Below are 10,108 nucleotides of genomic sequence, written 5' to 3' on the forward strand. Positions count from 1 at the left end.
AAGAAAGTTGCTATTGTGTGTAAGTTTTAATCTAATAAGTAGAATGACAATTTGCATTTGATTATTTTATTAACATTTTTGGTAATGCATCCTTTTCAATCCTGTTACATGTCATTGTAAAGTCTCCATTTTTCAGAATGCCCCAGAATGGTGTTTTTTAATACTAGAGATAGTTTCCTTAGAGAGTTCCAGACCTAGTATAATCAAAAATGTTTTAGTCATGGTTTTTTTGATGCTGTGACTAAGAACAATTTTAGAAGAGGAAATGTTTACTTGGGGCTCCTGGTTTCAGAGGTCTAAGTCCACAGCTAACCAACTTATCCATTGCTCTGGGCTTGAGTTGAGGCAAAACATGACAGAAGTGTATAGAGAAGGAAAACAGCTCAGAACATGATAATCAGGAAGGAAAGAGAGCTCACCTTAAAAAAACGATGAAATACATACCCCAAAGACACACCCCCAGTGACCTACCTCTTCCAGCCATATCCTACCTATCTATACTTACCAACAAGTTAATCCATTCAACTGTATTAATGTACTGATTAGGTGGGTTAAGGCTCTCATAACCCAATCTTTCACCTCTAAACTTCCTTGCATTATCTGACACATGCTCTTTTGGAGTTACCTCATATCTAAACCTTAAGAAGAACATGCCCCCAAATATTTATTTTGTCACACCTACCTGTGGACATCATTAAACATTTTTAGTTGATCTTTTCATTTCATTGTCAATGAGAGAGACACTTTGCAAAGCACAGGAAACCCTTATCTGAAAGTATGGCAAATTCTCAGAAGGCAAATTGACCTTTTAGTGTTTGTTTTTAATTTATAATTAAGGATGATATGGAACAAGTGTGTTTCAAGCTGTGCAGATAAGCAAATGGTGTAGTGAGAATGACCATCATGGTATGTGAAGCCAGAAGTGAGAAGCCCATCCTTAGACATTTACAAGCTTTGTAGGATCATTTGGATAGCATGAAGTGTATGTGGCAGCATATTATAAACTAGAAAATACAACTTATTTATTAGTGATTTGAAAAATATAATATCCCTCAAAGCATTTCTGTTCTCTGTTCTTTATTATTGCTAAAGAAAAATGTCCCTAAGAGATTAACCTTAGTCATTTGGATTCATCTTAGTTTCTTGTGTGGGTAAAGCAAACTCGGTTACTATCTCTTAATATTATGTCTTTAAAAATTATTTTGGTGTTTATTTTTGCTTTCCTGTGCCTATGAGTTTTCAATCTTATACCATTCTCAGAAGCTCAGAATTGAGAATTCCTTTTTTAATGCTTAATTTTAATTCTCATACCATTCATGTAGCCGATGTTTCATTTACTCAGGTGTCTCAAAAACTGTTCAGCTGTCATAAATACAAACAGCCATGTAAAATTGTGATTGCATGTATCTCCCTTGGAGGTGGGAATGTCAGTAATAACTTCCAGTCCAACTGATTTTCCCACTTTCACCCTTATCTTACAGTCTACTCTGACTCAATCCAGCAGCCAGAATGATCCTATTAGTGTCTGAGGTCATATCACTCCTTTGTTCAGAACTGCACCTCACCCCCATCTCAGGTTAAAGGCCTATGTCTTTACAGTATAGATCCTATAGAATTTGGCTCCCTGATCCTCTCCTGCACTTCTTTCCTCTCTGACCTTAACCTCCTATTACAGACTCTTCTGTTCAGCCATACTAGCCTTTTTGCTGTTGCTCAGACATGCAAGATTGTCTCTCCTCCAAAGGTCTTTGTACTCACTGTTCCCATTGTCTGGACTAATGTTCCTTCTATAACCACATGAGTCATCTCCTCACTTCTAGTCTTTCCTCAGAGATGACTCACTTCTAGTCTTTCCTCAAAGGCAGAAATCTTTATTTACTGATATATTTTAGCACATATACCAGTACCCAAAGCAGAGTAGTCACTCAGAAAAGTATATACTCTCTGAATGAATAAGCCCAATGGAGTGGTAATGATAGGGTATAAAGCACTGGACCAGGGATTATAAAACCCAGTTATGGATCTTTGCAATTACTTTAACAGATGAATTTGGGTAAGGTAAGACCCACATCGCTGGGTCTCACCTTCCCCATCTATAAGATAAAGGCTTTGTGTAACATGATTTCCAAGTATCTAGAAGTAAGAAACCTATAATTCCTCAAGATCTTGCTCATTTTGGAGCTAGTTGTATGGAACCAACTTTCAAAGTCAGCAGTTAATTTCTTTGACCCAAGGCCCCACAACCAAAAGGAGTAATACTTTAGGGTGGAGTTGATAATCTTCTTGTAGCCTCATGATAATGCTCTTGAACCATATAACAGAGGGGGACCTCAATTCTGGGCAAAAATAAAGCAAGGACCACAATAGTTTTGTGTGAACTATATTTTCAATGTGACCTTGCACATAAGAACAGGTGAGCAGACAAGAAATAAAATTTGTACATTTTCTTTTATTCCACCTAGAACACTTTGGTAATTTTTATCTTTGCTGTCATCATCCATCATTGTATTATTATTACTATACATACACCCCTCTTTATGCTTTGGATATAAAAGGGACTAGGTGGGAATGGAGAAAAAATCAAAGGAGCAAAAGAGGTACTGAAGAAGATAGGGCTACTGAAATGCAAAGCAAATGTCTTAAAATGTATAGAAGGAAAATGAACTTAAGAGTTAAAATGAAAATTAAAATTCAAGTAATTAATTCTTTGACTTCCTGTAATAAAAGTGAAGGGGTGAGTCGGGTTGCCCGTAAGGTGTGGAAGATCTAGATGGCAAATGTTTGGAGGGAAAACCTAGCTTCAGCTTTACTTGATTTTATTACTTGATTTTAGTTGATTTTAAACATCACCAATTTGGGAGATCACACAACTGAGCAATATATGATTGATCTCCCACTAGGTTTGCTATAGATTGCATCTCTGATGTACAGGTCATGATAATGGTTATCTAGGTTACTTTTCAGGGACTTAAAGATCATCCTTGTTAAAACCACCAACTCTTCATTTGAGACTGCACATGTCCAGTGGATGACCTTTTTGATATTGGGGCCAAAAACTTCATCCTCAGATCATTCTAATGCCACTAATTTCTGAACAGATGTCCTATGAAGACTTGATTGCACATGTACAGATCCCCAGTATTTCATCTCCAATCACCTTTCCACACACTTAAATACCCAACTTTTTTATCTCATGAATACCCCCAAACCCTGTCCTTTGGAGGTCGATTTGAGACTTGGGTCTCCTGTCTCCACACTTAGCTATCTTGCAAATAAATTATTGCAAAATTCGCTGTTTAGCAATTGACATACTCTACATTTGGCAAAATGGACCTTGGCTCCCCGTCTGTTTAAAACATATTTAATTATATTGAAACTATATTTTAAGACAATTCATAGGCCCATGTAAGATATAACAGACTTACTGATGAAGATATAGAATATAACAAAGCAAAGTACATATTTGTTTATTGTTTAATCACTGAGAATTCTCCATAGTGCACATTTAAAATCTTGTTGAGGCTAAAACCATCTCTTCATGTTCTTTATTTGCAAATGCACCCCTCCTGTCTGATTTCTTATCTCTCATCACAATTTAAAAGAAAAATAGTGGTCTTATTACACATGATGCTATGACTTGTCATTTATATTCAAATAGTTGTAGTTTTTGCCTCTGCAGTATCCTAGTATCATTAATGTAATGCTGGTCATTAAACCCCATCAGGTTTTCTCCTGAATACTGGCTTCCAATTATTTTCTCCAAGAATGTCTTCCTGAAGACAGGCAAAGTAAGATCTAACTCAGTTTTCTGGTCAGCTAAATTCACCACACACCTTCCAACCTTGTCTTTTTCTTGATGTCTTTAGGCCATAGTCACTGCATCCCTAGAATAGAAACTTTAGTGTAGACTGCACCCCGCCTTCCACCTGTGGCCATCAGGTGGGAGGAAAGGCAAGCCGCCTCAGGGCGGCGCTAGGTGAGCAGTTCCATTCCCTTGTAAGGAATGTCCTTGATCAACCGAAGAACACTGTGTCATGTGACCCCTCTAACCACCCTGCAGGCTCTGGAGAGATAGGTGGAGATTGGCACTTGGGATCGAACACCCAGGGCTCGCCACACCTGTGGAGTAGAGCCTAGATCACCAGGAAGGGACTAAAAGAACCCAAGCGATGCTTCCTTCTGGCGCCCAGCCCCAGCGGTTCCCAGAACATTTCAGAGAAGGAACCCAAAGGCAGGTGCCCTGATGGCGAGAAGTACTGAATTGAACACAATTATTCTAACTGTAAGAATCTGGATATTTTTTCTTGCTTTTGCCTTTATCTTCTCCACAAGATGCAAGACTGTCTTGTAGGATTTCATAATATCTGTTAAGTCATTACTGGACTAATGATGCTTATTTTGCAAATGGTTTTCTCAAATTCAAATTAATCTCAACATTAAAGAATGGTAGGAAAAGACCAACTACTCGTGATTATGAAATTTATACAATCAATAAGCGCCACAGAGATCCAGATTCCTTTATTACAAATTATTATGGATTTTTGGTTTTTTGTTTTATTTTTGCTTTGTCATTTGCTTTCTCACATTTTCAAATACTGAAATAGTCTACGTTATGAAATACTGTTTAGCATACAGTTCTGTTGATGCCCACTAACTGGTAACTACAGAAGAAAAATAGATTTAGGTCTTTTATTATAACTTAAGGTGGAACAGCTATAAATACAAATAAAGTTTATAGTCAACTATTCTTTCTGTACTTTAGAACACCTTAAAATATTAGAACACATTGTATTTTTAATGAAAATATTTGTTTTAATTAGGAACAACAGTTGTACCTAGGAAAGAGCATCAACACATAATAGAATCTTAGGATACTTGTGCTACAAATGACCTTGAAATTTCTTAATTCAGAGGGTGTCATTTTTGCACAGGCTTCTGGATTCGTAAACTACCATAACACATCAGTATGTGTATTACTTTCCTATCACCACTATAACAAATAACTACAAACCTAGTGGCTTAAAACAATGCAAATTTATTATCTTATAGTTCTCAAACTGTACAACAATATATGGCTCTTACTGTTCTGGCACAGGTCTCAGTGGGCTAAACTCTAGGTATCACCAGGGCTGTGTTCCTTCTGCAAGCACATGAGGAAGTCCACTTATTTGCCTCTTCATTTCTAGGATCTACCCACATTCTTTAGCTCATGATTCACTGTACCCTCAAAGCCTTCAGTGATTGATTTCTCAAACTGCTTCACTCTGACACTTCTTAACACCCTTCTGTTGTCACTTTTCTTTCTCCCTGACTGATTCTTTCTATACCCTCTTATAAAGACCTTCCTGATTACACTGGGATAATATCATCCAAGAACTTAGGATGTGGACATCTTTGAGTGGCCGTTGTTTAGCTGCACAGTATTTTAAACTCTGAGGTATGTGAACTTGTGTCTGTGTATATGCAGTTTTGCTAAATATTTTGTCAAAATAACTGTAAACCAGAATGACTCCTCAAAAAGATCTGTGATTCAAACACTTTAATCACTCGCTCCCACAATTTAATATGCTCCCTTATTCATTCATAGGGAAATTAAAGTTCCAAAGAGACTGACTTGTACAAGACCAAAGAGTAACGGAGACTGTTTTCCTGAACCACATTTTGACCCTTCATTTCTATGACTTACTGAAAATATATTCACACCAATATAGTGTTGTCCTGCTCAGGCCCAACATAAGAAAGAGGACATCTGAGAAACCAGGGCAGGCATGAAGTTCCTCTGAAGTTAATAGAATCAGTGCTGCTGACTGTTGAGTAGATCAGGTCCAAAGTTCATGGTCCCAGTGAGAGTAGACAAGTCACTTCGTAAGAAGCACAGTGACTTGAGGTTTAGGCTTTATGTATGCAGGAGTAGAGGTGGAAAGAGGGACCAAAATGTGCTATGGCATGAACTTGTTGGAGTTCAGGATGATTGATTTATTGATTGATAGGACTATAAGGGAAATACTCCCAACACTACAAGGCCCTGAAAAGTTGATTAAGTGCCTCTTTGCCACATTTTAGCACAGTGCTATGGAGTGACAGGGTCAGAAGTCAGCGCACTGGGGCTAGATTTGGGCTTCATCACTTACAGGTAAATGATCTTGGGTACATTGATTTCTCTGCATCTTAATTACCTCATTAATAAAATGGGGGAAACTTATTTTGTTGTGGTTATGTAAGCTTGGATTCCAATTATGACTCATGATTCACCAGTTACCTAGTAAAATCATGTAAGTAGGAAAGTGTTTCATTTGTACAGGACTTTAAAAACTCTTTCATATTCCCTATGTTATTTAATGTCATTCCAGCAAGTTATTTTCTGATATATGGACTCTATTTGCTTCTTTGTTATAAGTAGCTTCTTTTTAAAAAGGAGCATATAGTGAGCACTATAAATTATTTTTACTACTACAGGTTAAGTACCCCTTATGAAAAATGTTTGGGACGAGAAGTATTTCAGATACCAGATATTTTCTCAGATTTTGGAACACTGCATATATTTTACTGGCTTAATGTCCCTAATCCATCATGTTGGCTCTCAAAAACTTTTAGATGCTCAACCTGTTATGACCACTTACGGATGGTGCAGACACCACTATTGACCACTGGGTGGTAGCAAAGGAAGCCATACTTGAAATTCGTTTTCTTCCTGAAGTTTTCTGGTGCACAGAGACTAGATAAGCTTAATCAGCTTGGTGCTTAGTACAGAAAAATAATCTGGTCAGAAATAATTAAATTTGCTTCCCTTAGGTCTATCTATTGCTCTTATATCCATGGGTTACATTTTATGGATTTGTGCCTCCCCTGCCCCAGCTCAAGCAGCTATCTGCTCCCCTTATCCTGCCATTATCTGTTCTTCCTTGACTAGAGTTAATTTTGGTAGACACTTTAGAAGATAAAATTGTGTCTCAACACAATTATGTTTTGAGTTAGCAAATACCTACATAGTCTTGAGTTCTGAAGGCCTTTGGTTAGTCATGGTACGTCAAAGTTTTAGGGTTAATATGCTTTCTCTTTGTGTATTAAATACTTGGTAAAATACACTAGTATTTCTCATTACAAACACAAATGAGATTTTTTTCAGATGGAGTTGGAAATTGAGAACAAAGGAAAGAAACAAGGAGGATGACAATTTATAGTGCTATATAATTCAGCTTTGGAAAACAAAGAAATCTAAGTTAAACATACCTACACATTGACTTTATTTAGTTCCTGGGAAGGATGCAGTTTAGATTGTGCTGGGGAAATGGAGGAGCTGACAAAAATGAAGTTAAGAAGTCAGCAAGTCTCTATATGTCATGCCACAAAATCTGATATGGTAGCCAAAAGCACTTGGTAGCAAATATTAAGTAGTATTAGCACATAATTGATTTTAATTATATGTTTCATAATTACACAAATCCATTAAGCATAAAGTGGAGGAAGTACCATGTTCTGTTCTTTTTTTTTTTTTTTTTTTTTTTAAGTACCATGTTCTTCACTGAAAAAAATTTACCTAACTGACTGTGGGACAAAAGAATACTCTAGATAAAAACAAAACCAGCAAAATGATTGGGAATTCAAGTCTTTCGTTTAAAGTGGATAATATACAGTGCAATCCCAAGGATGTATACTACCCTTTAAATGTTCATATAGATTCTATAAAATACTTTGAAGCCATATAGAAGAACTGAAGGATGCTCATTCTTCTTTACCAGAAAGTTATGGTGGAAGATCATGATTAACTGGCTCAAAATATAAACTTCATATGTCATACTCTGAAAGAGTTTTAAGTAGAAAGGGCTTCAGAAGCCAACAAAGTTTCCTGTTATTAAGGTATAAACAACTATTAATCTTCTTTCTGATGATGTATGCTAAAACTTCATACATTCTTTGATTTTGCTTTTAATTGAATATCTTATTGAAGAGTCTTTATTGTGTTATAGTTCCTGGAAACTAATAAACTAATTCTGAACATGGTATAAAGGGCTCATTTAACTAGCAAGTCCCACTACAGAGGAATTTCAAAACTTCTCATGTAGATAGAGCCATAGATTTTCAAACTTAAGGAGAACTTTGAGGATGGAATGAATGAGATTTTCCATATTTGCCATCTGATGAAGCAAAAGGAACTAGAATTCTAGTTGCTTTCCACAACACACTTTGTTTTTCATGTCCTTCTTGCAATATTACTGAGTATATGGTTAGTTGATAAGATAGAAGAACTTTCCTAGCCATGTGCGAAAAGTCAAATACATTACATTCTTTAAAAGTAGAGTGTCAGTATCTGTCTTAAAGAAAGCTCAAAATCCAACTCGGTGATATTTTTCTTCCAGAAGAAGCAACCTGGGCCTACTACCATTTCAGAAGGATGTGTACATATTGACCTGTATACCTATAAACATAAATATTAAAGTTTTATTAAATTTAGAAAGGATTTCAGGAATGTGTTCAGTTCCTTGCCTTCCAGAAGAGAGGACATCATTATCCTTATTTTACAGATGAAACAGTGAAAGGATAGAGAGATGAGCTGACGTGCACAGGCTAAATAACTAATAAGCAATGATTAGGACAGCACAAGACATCAGTGATTGCAAATATTACACTGAACAGTCTTTTGCTGCAGGGGAAACCTGAAAACATTTTGTTTCCTTAAAAATTCATTTTACTTATTAAATTGAAGGACCCAGAATTGGACACAAAATAGAATCCTCCATAATTGTATAAAAATAAATTATAAGAAATTGATTGCATCTTAGATAATCAAGCTATTTATTCTCCTTGAACGTGAATCTTCAAAGTGAAGTTGACCATTGGTAGTTTGGTCTACTGACAGTAAGAGATCATTGTTTTGGCTAAGGAAATGAATAATGAAAGCCATCAGATTGCTCGTTTTAGCCAATGAGCCAGTTGCTTCAGTAAACATGGAAAAAACAGACATGAGACACTATACATAAGAAAAAATCATGACCCAACTACCTCACTCCTTGGTTTTATCCAGAACAACTAAAATCAGCATACTATAGGGATACATGCACACCAAGGTTTACAGCAGCACGATTCACAGTAGCCAAGTTATGGAACCAGCCCAGATGCCCATCAACAGATGAATGAAGAAAATGTAGTATATATATACACAATGGAGTATTCAACCACAAAGAAAAATGAAACTATGTCATTTTCTGGTAAATGGAGGGGACTGGAGAACATCGTGCTAAGTGAAATAAGTCAGACTCATAAAATCAAAGGGAAAATTTTTTCCTCTTATGTGGAATCTAGAAAAAGAGGGGGAAAAAAAAACTAGGAATTTTTAAAAAGTGTGGGGGGATGGTTCACACAAAAAACAAAGGGAAACCAATAGAGTAGATGAAGAGAATCCAGAGGAAGGAAGGAAGAGAGGGCATGGGAATGGGGAAGTGCTGGGGGAACAAAATCTAATTATGCTATGTTCATATGTGAACATACTAAAATGAGTTCTGCTTTTATATATATTTATATGTATATATGTTTATATATAATTAAAATGCACAAATTAAAGCAATAATAATGATAATAATTATAATAATAGGGAGATCAGTAGAGTGAGCAGATCAGGGGAGGGAGGAGGAGGGAAAGGGAAATGAGATTGATCAAATTATCTTGTGTGCATATATAAATATGGGCATAATGAATCCCATTATCATGTATAATACACTAATAAAAATATTATTAAAAAACACAAATTAGAAAATTGTCAAATACTAGAAGTCACATAGCAAAGGCAGGCAGAGGAAGGTCAGCAGGTATTTTTCCCTTTGAGGTTCTAGTAATGGATAAACAAGAACAAACTATATTCTTGGTTCCCCAAACAGATTTTCAGTGCAAAGGTGCGATTTGATGAAGAAAAGCACAGATGGGACACCTGTAATGGAACACAGTAAGTTTTCTAGACTAATCCTCTGTAGTGGTCATAAAATGTTCCCAATATGCAGTATGTTACAAATGACAGTATGATACTAATGATGATACCATAAGGCATCGTTTCCCCCAGATTATGGCAGGATGACTCCAAACCCACACGTTACTAGTTTAGGAAGGGCATTTTATC

The 10,108-nt window shown here is 36.2% G+C and overlaps 1 protein-coding gene across 2 annotated transcripts in view; it reads left to right on the forward strand.

Annotated features, from left to right (window-relative positions):
- Window positions 1-10,108, forward strand: part of Trappc3l (trafficking protein particle complex subunit 3L) — a 67,882-nt gene that overhangs the window by 2,636 nt on the left and 55,138 nt on the right. For both annotated transcript variants that reach the window (XM_047557626.1, XM_047557627.1), the window contains one exon: window positions 9,873-9,937. The gene's annotated coding sequence lies outside the window, so the exon portion shown is untranslated. The remainder of the gene's footprint in view (window positions 1-9,872; window positions 9,938-10,108) is intronic.

The sequence above is a fragment of the Sciurus carolinensis genome, chromosome 7, assembly GCF_902686445.1.
Source record: "Sciurus carolinensis chromosome 7, mSciCar1.2, whole genome shotgun sequence".
NCBI classification, from domain to species: domain Eukaryota; kingdom Metazoa; phylum Chordata; class Mammalia; order Rodentia; family Sciuridae; genus Sciurus; species Sciurus carolinensis.